We start from the raw sequence: 16,657 nt of genomic DNA, 5'->3' as shown, positions 1-16,657 counted from the left end.
AGCCACATGCTTGCCCTGCAAAAACCATAGGGAAATGTGAAACTTTCTATCCATGTCTGTCTCCTATGGCTATAAACAGCAGAAGCATTATGAATATATTATTCCCATCTCTCAACAGAAGCTAAGTAAATCAGCCTCTAGCTACTTAGCACTGTAGACTTCAGACTGGAGATCTGAACTGGATAAATGCTGCTATAACTAATTTGTTAATTTCAGAACTTTTAAACACAGGATTCAAATTTTACAGTGAGAGATGGAAGCAATATTAGGTAAATTTTATTTACTAACACAGAGTTATAAGCAAATCAAATCTGAAAAAAAAATATTTTCTGATACGCACAACTGCCGCCTTAGAAAGGAGATGCACATGTATCACAAATGTAAATTTTCCTTCAAATTCATTTGAAATGTTTGTTTTTAATGAAGAATTGCTGCTCCGCTTCAATTTAAACTGTGGTAAAACAGCAGCTAACAACTTTGGATATATTTCTATCAGTCATTTCTTGTGACTTCTATGACAGGAGATGTTGAGGAAGAACACAAAAGCAGTCTATAAACATTTCAAATTTCAATCATCACTAATTGATTAGGGGAAGAGCTGAAGCATTTTCAGCTCTCTATATCCAAATATTAAGATCAGAGCCACTTTCACTCAATAAAGTGTGCTATATGCAGTACCAAGAAAACTGCTTTTGAAATTCGAAGAACAATGGCCTGCAAAGTTCTAAATACATAGGTGCACGTCACTTGACATTTCTAAAGATGCACTGTTTCCCACTGTTCAGAAAAAATATTGTGTTCATATTTTAGTTCATTCTTTCTGCAACATAGATCTTTATAAGAAAATTTATTGTAAAATATGCTGAAGCTCAACCATGAACATTACTTTTAGTGTGTAAAAGGTTCAGCAGAATATTAAAGATATTACTCATGAAACCACATTACAAAAATGGGACAAACAAGTGTTTAATATTAATAGCTATATATGCAAAATTAATTCCTGACAAGACTGGACACAAATCACAACGCTTTGGAGTTCACAGGACTGGATGAGTAGACCATGAATCAAAAACGTGGAAACTCGGTTTCTCCTCTTCAGCAGACAACAAGGAAAGGTGATTACAGACCTGGTTTTTAAAAGATGCACAATACTCACCTCTTCCTCTCAGATCAGAATAAAGGCCACAGAAAATTCCTTGAGGATTACTGTAGTACAGCACTAAATAAAAGTGCTGAGTTTTTAAACTGAGAACCAATAGCCCTTCAAGCTAAGTGCCCCTCTTTTAAATGTGACATGGAGATGTTGAAATTATAGTAGCATGCAAGAATGTGAGGTACCTTGTTCAAGAAGAGACTGTCAACAGACATCATATCACATGATATTTTAATTTAAACAACATCTCCTAAGAAGCTCAGCTGCAAATGTGAACAGCCAGTGTTTCCTGTTAGGCTCATAAGTCAGACACCTCTGAAAGGAGGAATACAAGTACTGTGAAAACAACAGCCTGGTAACTTGTTTAGCAACATATAAGGATAAAAGCAGAAAAACATAACATCCAATTCTCAGGAATTCTCATTTGACATAATCATGAGGACATGGTTTTCTCTATTTGCAGTCTTCTGTTGCCTACAGAATTTTCTACCTACAGCAGCATCAGGCTTCTTGCTTGCTCAGCCCACAAACATCTTCCCTAGCTCAGTACCACACCAGGCCAGTCCTATCATTAGATTAAATATTCCATATGATCATGAAGATTGCTTCATAGTACACTAACACAAGGGGGCAAATGAAGATTGCAGAATCTCAAAGCAGGAGTTACTCAACTTCTTAGTGTTTCATTTTGTAATCATCACGATCTTTTTACAGTTATTAGGTTGTGTTTTGTTTCCAGCACCTCCCCCCCCCAAAAAGCACTTCCTTCTTTGAGTTCCAATTCCCATATTAGTTGAAACACTTTATTTACTTCCATAATGACAATGAGAGAACTGAAGCACCTTTGACATGAAGGAAGGCCAAGAGAACTGGGACTCCGACCTGGAGAAGAGAAGGTTTGTGTGTGTGTTATCTTACCAAAATTTATCAATTTCTGCTGCAGGGGACAAGGGAGAGTAGCAAAGACACACCCAGGCTTCTCTCAGTTGTGTCCAGTGACAGAAAGCAACAGGCACAAAATGAGATGCAGGAAAAACATTTGAACAGGACAGGTTGATCTTCATCCTTGAAGATATTGAAAACCTGACTGGACAAAGCCCTAAAAAACCTGCTCTGCCTGTCCCTGCTTGGACTAGATGATCTCCAGAGGTCCTTTCCAACCTCAACTATGTTAACTTTGGGATTTCTTTTCAGGACCAAAATTAATGAAGTAGCTGAGAATGCTAAAGGTTGCCCTCTCTGTGTTGAATATGATGAGGGGGATGCAATTGAATAATTTCACAGATTACAGCAAAAGCTACTACTTAACAGTCTGCATTCCCTTCTGGAGCTGAAGCACAGTGTGCTCCTGTGAATGTTAGGAATGATCCAAGGCCTGCAAGCCCCTTTTCCCCCAAGCCTGACTCATTCTCTTTGCCTCAGGCCAAATCCCTTTTATCAGGCTGCTGCTTCTTCAAACTTCAACAAACAAAACCCCCAAATTTTGCCCAACCTGTCCCAATCCATTGAATTTTCCATTTCATCAGATCTGTCTTTCCACTATCAGTTCTGAGCTCCAACCTTTCAACGTTAGATTTTTAGACATGCTCCTCTCACTAGTTGTCTTCACTCCTATACAACTGCTAGTCCCAGTTTATTTTTAAGTAGGTCTACCTTCTCTTTTCCTTTTATATGAGTAAAGCATCTTTGTTCCTATACAGTTCCTAAGCCTAGCAGAAACAAGCCTCTGACCTGAAAACAGCAAGCCTTCCTTTGTTAAATCAGACACAGCCCTTTGGGCCTCAGAGCTGCAAAGCAGAGGGAGTTCCATTCAGCCATGGTCTATGGCTCTGCCCATGCAGGTAAACATCTAGAAAATACAATTGCTAATATTAAAAGGCAACTGTGGGCTGTGCAAAATAAGACAATCTTTTCAAAGGTTTAGGATCTAAATAACTTGAGTAGGCCTTCATAAGCACTTGAAGTAACTTTCTTAATCCAGATGGGATCTTTGGTTCCTCAGCTGAGCTCTGGTTCTGAGAATGCTCAAATTGTATTTTCATCATATCACTCTACTGTTACAAGCTGCTAGGGCTACCAAACAATGCAGTTCAATCTTTCCACTTCTGCTTCTTCCCACTGCCTGCCATCCCCTGCCTTGTGCCAGCTGTAGGGGTTTTCATGGTGAACCAGAAGGAAGCAGTCTGTTTTAACTATTCACATGAAGGCCTGCACTGGCACAATGAAGTAGTCAGGAACAAATGCTCTGGCTACTAGACCTTGACACAGCTATGCGAATAGACTTACTTGTTGCATGGTCTCAGATCTTTTCTGAACAGCTCTTTAGATTCACATCCACTCCTAGAAATCCCAGAGAAAAAGCCTAAATATATTCAAGAACTGGATTCTACAAGAGTCCTGGGAAGGCCCTCTGCAAGCATCACAGTTTGTGATGTCCTAACAAAAACAATGACCTTTAAAGAGAGGGGAACAGTGAAAGAATAAGGTCTTTTTCTTTCATAACTCACTGAGTTTGGCCTTTCCAAGGATTTCTAAGTTTTCAAATGGCTGAAATGCAAGTGCAGGTCTTCAGTGTTAAGCAGTTACAGTCTGAGCCAGAGAGCATACTTTTTTTTTTCCTCAGTAGTCTACCTCATTTTGGCCATATAACTTAAGAGACCTGTAGCAGGCAAATGTAAACACAGAAGTGTTTATGAAAAGCTGTAGGCTATCTAATACTGCATAGCTTTACAATTGAGGTCTGAACTGAACTGGAAATTTTAGCCATCAGTACTTTCACCAGTTCAAATCCATAGCAGAAGTAGATGAGAAAGGTGTGAATTTTACCAGCACATACACTAGGCTGAAATTCTATACAGTCACATAATGCAGATTTCTGAATCACAACAACTTGAATGAAGATTCATCTACATCATGTTTGTACCTGTGCAACTGCACCAATAGCACACTTGTGAAGCCTTAAGTCACAAAAAACTCCAGTGAAGACAAGCTTTTTTTCCTCATTTTAAAACACCAATACAGTATATAAAGTTGAAGCTGTGAGCACTTATTTGAAAAAGGCACGTGTATTTTAACAGTAAAATATAACGAGGCTAATAAAATGAGATTAGCAAGTGATACTGAGTCATGATAGTGAAGAAAATAAAATCTTAAAAGGAAACACACTTGCAGATCTTGACTGTACCTAAAATTAGTGACATTTACATAACCATTAGTCTACATTTGACTCACCACACAGTTCTTGCATGCAGTTTTTAAAAGGAAAGGAGCCCAAGTAATTTCCATTCTCACTGCAGTGATTTCAATCATCTCAATGAGATTCCCCTGCAAGTGAAAAATCTTAGTGGAAGATGAGAAAAAAAATTAGTAAATTCAGTCAGATATACAGTTTAAACTTCTAACCATAAAACTGTTACCTGTCTATAGACTCAGTGATTTAAGAAATTGTTTAAAAAGTTATGTTAAAAACTTAAGATATGTTTGCTTTATTTGCTCACTTTGCTAAAAGCATGACAAAACATTTCCCAATTCCACTCATTGAGAAAATGCTGTAAAGATGAACACACAATTGTAAGAATTTTAATAAAGAAATACTGATATTTAAAGTAACACCATTTTAATACTTTTTTCATACAAACACACTTACCAAAGCATTGTTAGACAGGTATAGCTTGAGATGGCTCCTTTAATAAATCCAGCTTCAATGTAAGCCAAAGCATTCAAAGTTATATATATCTGTTTTATATTTGCCATCAGATACTATGAAGTCCTAAATATTGTTTCTGAAGAGATGTAAATGCAAACAATAGCCAAGAATGTAAATAATCAGCACAAATTATAACAACAAAAAGCACCCAGAAATACATGAAACATCCTTTTTCACGACTCACATGCGGAAGTGGCTAGCCTTACTTCAGCAGCACAGTTAATACTGGAGATATTTACAGTCTTAACACCAATATTTACGTGCTGCTAAGGTATGACAGACATCAGCATCACAAGATTGACTAATTCATAAGTGAAATTTCTCTTCAGGATGATGAAATCCTTGTTTTTTTGAGGCAGCACAATATGGCCTGCACCTTTTCAAAACCCACAAACCATTATGTGCTGCTACGTTATGCCAAGGTGTCTACCATACTTCAAGGAAATAGAAACACATGCTGAAAGCTGAATGTAGAATTTTCTTACTGAACATTAATTTTCATGTAGTGGCATCAGCTGTATTAATAAACTATAAAATGTGTATTAGGCATTTGTCCATTGCCAAGCTGACTGCTTATTCAAACTGAAGCTCTAGACTTTATTATTAACTGTGCATAATACCTTCATGGGACACTGAACAATTGAACAAACCAGAAACTGAACAACTGTGTGCCTGATTAGGGGAACTAAAGGATATGCAGATGTTTACTTCAAAACAAAACAAAATGTTTGGGTTATTTTCTAACCTAACTTTTGGTCATCTGGAAGCCTGATGTGGAAAAAAAAAAACCAAAACCCGCAACAAAAAACCCCACCAAAACCCAACCAAAACCCAAACCAAAACTCAAGAAAACCTCTCAACTTTCATGTTGTAAGAAAATAAGAGTTAATTTCAAAATAAGCTTCTATCAAGTACTGTGTCAGTCTCCAAGCAGCTTGTTACATCTGCAGGCTACCCTTCCCACAATTCTGGGGCAGATTTACAAGTGCTTTTTAAGCCATTTCAGATGGAAAAAAAAAAAAAATTACCCCCCCCCCCCGCCAAAAGATTGTTAGCAAGAACAGTAACTTATCTGTTATTAGGATCAGGAGTTCGTCTTCTAGAATGAGCATGCTACTTTACTTGAGAGGTAGAAAGAGAGCTCACATCCCAGTCAGATATCCTTTTGTTACACTAAATTATGCCAGCATTTCAAGTGTGTACAGTCCTTTCACTGGTTCCCTAGATAACCAAATTATTAAAACAGAAAATACATACACAGCACGGACCTAAGCACTCCATTCCATTGTAATGAGCCTTTTACTCAGTTCATGATAAAACAACTTCTGTAAATTATCAGGACTATCTGTAAGCACAAAAATGTTCGGCAGGCCACAAGGGGAGGTAAAGTTCAGTGAGTTTTCATTTTCTCCCTTCATATTTTTGCTCCTACAGTTACACAGCAGGATGATCTCTGCAAGAAGGGTTTGTTGCTACAAATGTACCATTAAAGTGAGATTTACCAGTGTAAGAATTTACAGGTAGCTGCAGCAACAATGAGGTTTTGACATAGCTACCAGGGTACAAATGCTAATTTAGGAACTGTATAAATGGGACATTTCCAGTATATTTTATACATGCACAACTATATTTACACATTCCCTCCCTCTACTACCTATATTCATTTATCTTAAATTGGACAACTAAAATAGGCAAACTAGATTCTACAGGCACAACTTACACAGTACCTTGGTGAAATAAAACCTGAATGCTGAGTCAAAACAAACTTAACTGTAAAGGTATACTGTGACAGCTGGCCTCCCCCCCCCTTGAAGAAACTGTGCTAGGGAAAATCCAATGGAGAAAGGGGTAGAGAAAAATTTCCACCTTATGTATCTGTAACATGGAAGTCAAAGATACATACAGAAGCAAGTAAAAATGCTAGACAGCAGTAAGAGATCTGGAAATAGAATACAAAAGATGCTCTCCAGAAAGAGAAAATACTCTTTCTTACTCGTAGATTTACCTTAAAAGATTGAAAGGAAATTACTCAAATAAGATAGTGGCAACACTTAACACCTTTGGAAGTACATTTCTTGTTTGTATGCTTTGGCCAAATTCTTCATTTGTAAACTACATGTGTGTTTAACAAGATATTGTTGTTTCATTTGCCTGTTTTTAAATTTTAGCTTAAGAATGGGTTTTTTTTCAGTTGCATAAGTAAATCCCTCTAAAATTAAACTAGACACATAATGAAATGAAGACTTGGCAAGACTATTATGCTATTTTCTACAGTAAGTACATTGGTAAGAGAACTTACAGGTAATTCTCCCCACCCACTCAAAACATGAACACAAAACTTTACATGCACTACAGAATTGGGGATGGAGTGGAGGTAGTTTATGGCTTTGGATTTTTTTTTTCTTTAAACTTTACTACCAAAAATGCCCCAAAACAAACCAACAAACAAACAAAATTAAACAACTGTATCTATTTACTATGTTGCTATTAAAATATATTTTTTCTGTAAGGAGAATAAGCAAGTTTTAATGTAAAATTTAAGACACTATGTGTGAGAGAAGGTGCTGAAGGGGGTTGAAGAACAGGAAGGATGAAAGGAGGAAGACTAAGATAAAAAGTACTGACAGCTAAGCCAGAAATCTGAAATCCACAGGTGTCTGCACAAAGCTTTGTATCCCTATGTTTTGGTCACAGAGCTAGTATAGTCATGTTATAAAGAGTGCTTCTCCTACCTCTATTGTTGTGTCTTAAGATGGGGTTTGTGAGTGAGAGACAGAAGACCTCTATAAATGCAGGAAATCGTGTATGCAGGCAGTTCCATTAGATTCCCCCAAGTCCCTGGAAGCAAAAAGTCTCATAAGGAATGTGGAAGGAAGGATACTGAAGACACAGAACTGAAATTCCAGAGAAGCAGGCTCTCTAGACATACACAGAAGTCAGGAATACTGTTATTAAAAAAAAAAAAAAAGGCTGGTACAGTTAAAAAAAGGAAAAAAAGAAGAAAGAAAAAAATGGGGTGTGATTTTTATATTGGGGTGTTCCCTATCAAGGAAGGGGCCTTTCCTTGATTTCACTATTAGCTGATTTCTCAGAGACCAAGCCTAATATAAAATATTACGTTCAGTTTTATTGGTTTATGTTTAGAAGTTTATTACAACATGAAGCCCAATCCAATTCCTTTCTGACCCCATAAAAACCAGCTACAACAGAATTTCTGGCTACTATAACTACTAATAAGCTCCTTAAATGCTACTATAATTACTAATAAGCTGCTTAAATTCTATGTAACATAATATATCCAAAAAGGTACCACTAGCCACCAATCTGACAGTTTGGTGATCTGGAGTAAAACATATCAAGGCCTTTCTATTATATACTGTTTATTGTCTCAATTGCCCAAGAACATAAGATAAAACACTTACCTTGTGCCTTTTGCTCATACAACAAAAAAAACTCTTCTGATATTTCTTGGTTAAAACACCTTCCTCGTTAATAAGTATACTTAATTTGTACACAACCATATTCCATTGCTTTTGCTACTTATTAATGCAAAGCAACACAGTTCCTCTATGAAAAAAAGTCTTGCTTCACTGTTCATTGTGACCCTTTCCCAACCTTATTACAGTTTAGAATTAGAAATATGAAGGTGAAAGACATGCAAAGGCTCTTGATGTCCCACTGTCTAAGGCAATACCTCATTCGTCCACCAGTGCTACTCTCCCCCATAGCACAAACAGAGTACATCTCTATAGCTCAGTTTTCCCAGGTTAGCTTCTTAGTTTGAACTAGAAATGAGACAGGCTTTGCACTCAAATGGCACAGTATGAAATTAGGCAGCCCTGACAAGTGTGTCCTGCTCTGTGCATTCTGTGATAACTTACTCATATGGTAGACAGGACATTTTGCAGTGATACAATTTTCAGACAACTGCTGGTGAATTTTCAAAATTCTCCTCTCAGAGCTCCCAGTTCAGTGCCATGAATACACCATTAAATATGAAAAAATACACTGACAGTTCAACTCTTGCTGCAAATATATTTTTTTAATACTAAATTAATCTGGGAAAAATAATTTAAAATAATCTCACTTCACTATTAAGAAATCTAAACAATTCTATTCTCAAACATCAAAACTGTAAGATCTAAAAATTTATGTAGCTGTATCTTGATAATATTCTGTTTACTTCTCTCTCCCCCCCCCAGTTTAAACAATAGTAAGTTTCACTTTATTTTTGTCATATGCTTACTCAACACTGCAATATTTATACTGCAAACACACTGGAATTTATAATTCTTGCTCATTCTTAAAACTTATATTTAGAAGTATATTCTTCTACTTCTGCCTTCTGGTTGCTTTTGTTAAGGAAGCTCCTTTCCCCCTAATTCTTAATGTCAGCAGCCTTTAAAGTTATATGCATATATTTTATAAAGGAGAAAAGATTCAACTGAAATATTTCAAAGTACTACTTTAAAGCTATCAGTGTACTCTCGGCTACTGTCACACTATTATCTGGTTTAGGTACAACCTATGATATTTGGGTTAATTAATTCAACTTGATTTAGGCTGCTTTGTGATCATAGAGGAAGAAGAATTAAGAGAATAAACTATACACCTTAATTGCTATTCTCCTGAAGTAACAGTAAGATTTTGAAGTCATGTTTAAGACTGCAACTCTAAAATACAATCTGTCTCTAACCTAGCAGCTCTGTGATAGGGTTGAGTTTTTTTAATAGATTTTTTTAATTAAATGACTGTAATCCATCAATAAATTGGCCCCACTTCACCTCAAAAAGGAGCAGTCATTAAGGACTGAGCTTATACACACTCTCCATGTGTAACAAATCTCCCCATACATTCTACCAAGCAATTAAATATTTCCAAGACTATTATCAGTTTTGTGTTAAAAAGTCACAATTAATGCTTTGGATAATTTTCTGAACACAAAGATTTTAACAGAGATATCTAGCACCAATCTGTAGTTTTGCTTGTAAATTATGGGTAAGGTTGAGCATAAAAATTTTGACAAAGAGGAGACTGTCTGTTAACTATTTTCTGATCATGTTAACTATTTTTGCCATAGGACCATGTCTGGGGGAACTACTGAAATTGTTTGCAATGTAAAGCATTAATAATGAAAGTTAAGCAGATAAATGCTGATTACTGTAATCTGCTACTACTAAATCTGAAGAATCTGTATCATGTGTCCAGCCATCTCTCCAAGGATCATGAACAAACATATTTAGACTATCTGGAGAACTACTGCATAAGATAAACATAAAAAACAAAGCAAGCTAAAAATAAAAACCAGGAAGTAAAACCATCAAGAAATTCAGAAGTATAAAAATACCTGGAAATTTGTAAGTGCAGTTATTGTCTACCAGCATTAGATTCAGTTTTACATCTTTTTTACTTCATCTCAGTATTCCAACCCCTGCTTAAGCTAGTTTAACTCATTCATTTTTATGAGGTGCAGTGGTCCCCCCCCGCCCTAGCAGTCACGAAAACAAACCAAAGTGAAGACAGTTATTTGGTGCTGCAATACTGATGCTTGATTGTAGCAGTGAATAGCAACAAATATACAGAGGATTTATATGGAAGGCAAGAAACTAAAGGTGTTCAGTTCTGACTTGAACAAATACAGGATGTTAAAGTTTTTGTAACTTGCTAGCTTAAAAAAATAACAAGCCAACAACCCCCCCCCCCAAAAAAAAACAAACTAGCCAGAACTAAGGGAAGCTGATACAGCACACAAATATTATCAATGTATATTTTAGAATATTATCTATATATTTCAGTGTCAACTCTAGATTAAAAATAAAATCGAATAAGACTAACTACTCCCATCTCTTTTCCCAGCTTCTAAAGAGTGTTTTGTCAGATGTTGATGCATTAACTACACTGCTATATGAAATACTTTACAGGGAACTTGTAAAGTGTAACAAGCTCTGGGTTCTAACAGAGTTTGTAAAAGTTGTATTTCAGAAAAGCTTTCCAGATCCCTCTTGATTGCACACAACTTTAAAAAATCTGTCTTCCCTGCACCTTTGGCAGGCACACAGGAAGAAAACTGTGTGAACACTTTCAATCTGTATCAGCATTCTTTCTGCTTGAAAGGACACATACGAAATTAAGTAAAATGAAGAAACATTTTCTGTGTTCTGTGAAGTTTTACATTTCATTTAGTGGTCATGAAAACGTTCCTTTTCCTCATGATTTTATCACAAAAAATATTAATACTCTAATGAGTGGCAAAAATAAAGCCAGCTCTGTTTTAAAATATAAGTTCAGTTTCTGTATCATTATTTTAAGCAAAATTCGTAACACCTTTTCAGATTAAAATAAAAATCCATATACATTTTTTCAAGCTCTCCAATAAACATATCCCTAGATTATTATACTATTACCGTCAGAAAATATTACCCTGGATTATAGTACAAAACTTGAACTACATAAAATCATTGCTGGCAAAAGAGAAAATGGAACAATCCTCTCCAAATAACTATACCCATACAATACAAACCAGCTATATAATGGAAAGTTATTAGGATAGTGAAAGAGGTTCTCCTCTTAAATATATCAGATTCTTAAAAAAAAATAAAAAAAAATTCAAAACATATCAGCTATTAGTTTTCTGACCTTTCCATTCATTTCCAGCTTTCTTAAAGAATTAATAATAATAATAAAATATCTCAGAGGACTTGCACGTTAGCCCAGGAAGCAGTCACAATCCTAGTGTAAGACTGTGCTCTCCTAAGCTGGCACCAGTGTTTTATGAAAGCCACATAAGTATTGCTGTTTAAATCTTCTATCTCTGTAATGTACAGCACAGCATTTCTTGTCCTCAACAGAATACTTAATGCTCAAGTAATATTTTGCAGAAACCCTGGTGCTTTGTGCACAGGATCAGTTTCCAAAGTATTGCTGGGAATGTGGAAAAATACACTAGTCAGTGTTAACCAGACTGCCCTACTAGTTGCTATCTTATTTGAAATTGGTAAATAATAATAAATCACACAACAGTAATATAGCAATATATATACAGAAAATTGACTGATATGCAAATAACACTGCTTGCACTACACAAAACCACAGATCTTAAATTTTGGTTTTGGTACATCTCAGTATTGTATGGGACTATAATGCTTAAAGACAAAAGCCAGGCGCATAGCTCAGAATGCAACCCCACTTGTAAGGGCTAAATTTGCTGCATGTCTGCTTCCAAAGATTTAGGGTCAGAGTGACAATGCTATAATACAAGGGTCAAAGCACAAAAAGACCAAGGCCACAGAACAAAGAGCTTTTCGTGTCCTAAAAGAAGTTGCTTTTTGTAAGCCTGCCTTCTGGCTCAGACAGTAAATTTGTCTTTTTCTTGACATTATCCCTACATGACTTCTATAAAATGCCAGACAACCGTATGACTTACAAAAGGTGAGACTGAACTGTTAGAAAGAAATCAAATCAATTGTTAAGGGAATCCACTAGTTAACAGCAGAGGAACACCTCCTAGTAATTGCTAGAACTTTCATGATCCTTAGCTGTATTTCTACAGCTTTATTATTTAATCAAGCACTTCAGCAGAAGTTTCAGGTGTCCTTAAACCTTTGGGGTACAGCTTCCCAGCTATATTATCTACTGAGATTTTTGTTAATTTAAAAGTAGGTGAGGAAACATCCAGCAGCAGCAACTCTGGAAACAGCAGAAGGCTGTTTCAATTTTCCCCCCACCCCTCTGTGAAATATTAATAGAACAGATACCATCTAACACACAAATGGGTATAGCCCCTTTCCAAAATATTTAGGGGTTGTTTTCCCAGTTCCCCATTAGTGAAATCCACTACTCACAAAACTGTAGGCACTGCAAATAAAATAGTGCTTTCTAAGGCTGACACAGATAGCTAAGCAGTGAAGCTCATTATTCCAACTAGAAAATGAACTTCACTTAGGATATGCTTTTTCAAAACAACAACAATAGTTTTGCCAAATGAAAGGAACTTTATCCACTGGAGAGGAAGAGGGGGAAAAAAAAGAAGAAAAAAATAGGGGGGGAGGGAAAAAAAGATAAGGATGCTGTGTGTCTTTTATGGCTTTATATTAAGCCAGATTTTCAATATTTCACTAGTAAGCTTAAAGTAAAACCATTCTGAATTAACTAGAAGTTAATATATTAAGAATTATAATACAATACCTAAAGAGCACAAGTAGTAATAAAAAAATAAACTGTTCTCTCAGTCCTGTCAAATTGTCTAGTAACTATCCACAAACTAAAAAGAAGATATTAATTTCTGAACAATCAGCATTTGACTTTTTTTTTTTCCTCTTTTTTTTTTTTAAATGCTAGTTGACAGTACATTCTTTGAGCAAGTAACAATCTTGCAAGAAGTCCCTCTACATCATAAACCAAACCTATACGAAAGAACTGGAACTATCACTAAGTTGTACATTATATTTTTTAGCAGGTCTAGAGCACGACATTTTGAAAATCAGATCTTCCTTACTTCAAGTAATTATTTTCCCCTTCAAAACAGATGGCTTCTGCCTTCAAAGTTACTATATTTAATTTTTTTTCAGTCCTACTAACTTACTTAAAAGCTGGAAATGGAGTTTCAGATATATGGAATTAGGTGAAAAAAATACTAAAAACTTACCTTTTGACTGTGGAGATTTACAGTGGTTTTTGAGTTTCAGTGCCAGCAAAACAGAAATTTCATATTTTCAAAAGGAAGCAGATTGCTTTTAAACTGCATTAAGCTATAAGATATCTGATTCCTATTTTAAACATTAAATGTATCATCATGGGTTTTTTTTCTTTCTCAAAATCTAATACAATCAGAGAAATCTTACAGCAGAAGCCTAGTGTAACATATGAAAGGCCTACTCCAATCATCCTACACTTTCTGAAGGGAATGATTACTCCTCATCTCTCAAGAAGCACTGGTGCGAGTATACTGATTCTCCTTGTGGTGAATAGCAGCCCACAAGTTAAGGAACTGATGCAAACTGGCAGATTTCCCCTTCTAATTCTGAGTCATATGCGTCATCTTTTTGTCAAAAGCTGGGAAGAAAAAGAGTCTCTCTTCCAGCCTGCCACATGAAACCACCTGCTTAAAGATAGAACAGACCAATATTGCAATATTGTCTATGCATTGCTGGTACTTACACATTTGTTCTTGCTCTGTTCAAATAAACAAAATTCTGAAGACAGCCTGAATGTTAGCTTAACAACAGAACTGGTCTCTTTGATTTAGAGCCAAAAATCAAGCTGGTAAAAGGAAAAAAAAAAAAAAAAGACACAAGAGTCATGTTGGCACAAAAATGCTTATTCTTAAATCTGTAGTGTCTTACCTGCAAGACTAAGTATTCAGTTCCTTAAAAGCTTATATGCATGCTCAGTTTAAGCACTGAAGTATTCAGCCAGATTTGGTATAAATATTCACATTCTCAAAATCAAGAGTTCATGTGTGTGATTAAGACCTCTTTATCACTGCACATGATCATCAAATAATTTCTCAACAGTCCCCCTGCCCCAAAACCTCCCCTAAACCCAGAGAATCTAAAAACTTGAGTGGGTTAAATTCCACATGCTCTACTATTTTTTTTTTCTTTTGTGCATTTTGCAATTTCAGAAGTGAGAAAACTATTTTCTTCTTTCACAGATTCATCAAGGTCAGTCATTGTTGGACTATATACTGTGTGATGACACAATCTCTCTTCCAAAGGCTCGAGCACTGATTAAGGTTGCGCACATCACTTCCAGCCGATTACATATTTTCAAATTGCACTGGAGTTGCTGATCAGACCTGCAGAAAACAGGTGTAAATGTTTACTGTAACAATACATTGTAGTATTTCTATTAATCTGTGGCACTGCCAGAGTGATTGTAAGTATTCCTTATAAAATAGATTGTATTCCTTATAAACATCCTTGAGAACAGTTATAGCAAGAACAAGTTTTAGACATTTATACTAACTTACATGAGGATGCAAAGATAATACTACTTGAAAAACTGGTACAGACTTTGGAATGATTACACCATTTTAATCTCAGGGGTTTTATATAAAAATACAAATAAAATGTACAATAACATATGATATCTATGTATATAAGATTAGAGAGACAGGTTTAAACACACACATTTATAGAATTGCCTTGTTGAAATTTGTACTGTGGCAAAAGCATTTACATGGCCTGGTGCATACATTTCAATATAATGAGAGAATTTGCATTGCTAAAATAAGAATTCTTGAGTGCTTTTCAAGAACCATGACATCACCACTTGCATTACAGGTTATTATTTACAAGCATTCAAGATGTTCTGTAAACCTATAACGAACATTGCAACTGTGAAAACTGTAATTTATTATGTAATGCACTGTTATATAAATTGTTTAAATTGTGCACAATAAACCCAGATGATTTCTCTCAGTTAAAACATTAAATACAGCACCTGATTACTTATCTTCAACTAATTTTTTTATGTTTGGTGTAATATATTTTCCTTGATAAAATTATGGACAGAGTACCTGTCCAGTGCCTTACTCTGTCTGTGAGTTGTTTGTTTTTGTTGTTTGGGTTTTTTTTACATGAAATGAATTATTTATAAGTCTTATTAATTGCATAACTTTGCAGTATTTTGCAAGAAATGTATTTTACTCGCCATGTATTCCATTTTCCTTGATATTTAATAAAAGGCACTTAAATTTCAGTACGTTACCTTCCTTCCCAAACCCCAGTATCTTTCAGACAAAGGGTTCAATGTAGCACAGGGGAGCCAATTAAAAACAAACAAAACCCACCACTGGCTAAGTTTTACCTTTTTGACAGTGGCAAGTGTGAGTGAAGTAAGACAACATGGAAGATGGTCCTTAACTTCTAATTCACCAATGCATAAGAACTGGCTTAGCTTCCTCCTCACCCAGTACAGCACTCAAGGCTATGAAAAGCGACTTAAATAAATTGTTTAGGAGGGTAATCAGAAAGACCAGATTTGCCTGGAGAAGACCTTTGGAAAGCCTTTGTGGGCTCCGCCTTTTTCAACACAGGGCCACTAACCCATAACTGTTCAGGGGTAAGCTGCTGCTTTGAATTGCCCTCTAGTGTCAGCCTTCATGAATCCCTACCTCAATGACAAATTCTGTTCAGGTTTTTATATAATGGAAAGTGGGTCAGCAGCATAAGTTATATTCATCTCAAAATAAAACAAACAAAAAATTGAAAACAATTTGAATGATCATTTTCAGGTCAGAAGACTGCGAGGTTGACAAATTAAGGATTACACACTGAATGCAAGAAGAAATCTATATCTCTAAACAGAAAAAAAAAAACCAACCAAGACTAAATCTAAGAGATAACTTACCAACATTCTTGTATTTCACATTTCAGTTAGTTTCTTATGGAACTTCACAAAACTATTTCTGAAGCAAACAGTCCTCACAGCCAAACTCACTGTAATTACAGTGACACAGCTGGGATCAAAACCTTAATGAAAATTGAAGAATTGCTGGTGTAAAAACAGAACACAGTCTAGAGTACTAATACCCCTGGAAGGAATTATTCTCTCACTGCTAATTCAAGAGTCTCCTAGTTACACTCTAACACTAGATGCAAAACAGGCACCATGCAAATGAAGATCCAGATTTTCAACCTGGTAATTCCAGAAATAAGAGTGCAAGCATTTTCCTGTGAGTTTATATCAAAACATATTTTACCTACTCTTGACTTGATTAGCCATGTAGCTAGGACTTAAAGAAGTATGGAGAACATATTAGTAACACTTGCATATCAAACAGCCTTATAGATGAG

The 16,657-nt window shown here is 35.7% G+C and overlaps 1 long non-coding RNA gene across 1 annotated transcript; it reads right to left on the bottom strand.

Moving 5' to 3' along the window:
* Positions 1 to 832: 832 nt before the first annotated feature.
* LOC115946281 (uncharacterized) lies at positions 833 to 5,051 on the bottom strand. The gene is made up of 2 exons (XR_004080377.2): positions 4,385 to 5,051; positions 833 to 2,035 (listed from the first exon to the last, which is right to left on the bottom strand). It is a non-coding gene; the product is annotated as an uncharacterized lncRNA (long non-coding RNA).
* Between the last annotated feature and the right edge of the window lie 11,606 nt (positions 5,052 to 16,657).

The sequence above is a fragment of the Melopsittacus undulatus genome, chromosome 2 (genome assembly GCF_012275295.1).
Source record: "Melopsittacus undulatus isolate bMelUnd1 chromosome 2, bMelUnd1.mat.Z, whole genome shotgun sequence".
In the NCBI taxonomy this organism is placed as follows: domain Eukaryota; kingdom Metazoa; phylum Chordata; class Aves; order Psittaciformes; family Psittaculidae; genus Melopsittacus; species Melopsittacus undulatus.
This window is presented reverse-complemented; position numbering and strand designations above follow the sequence as displayed.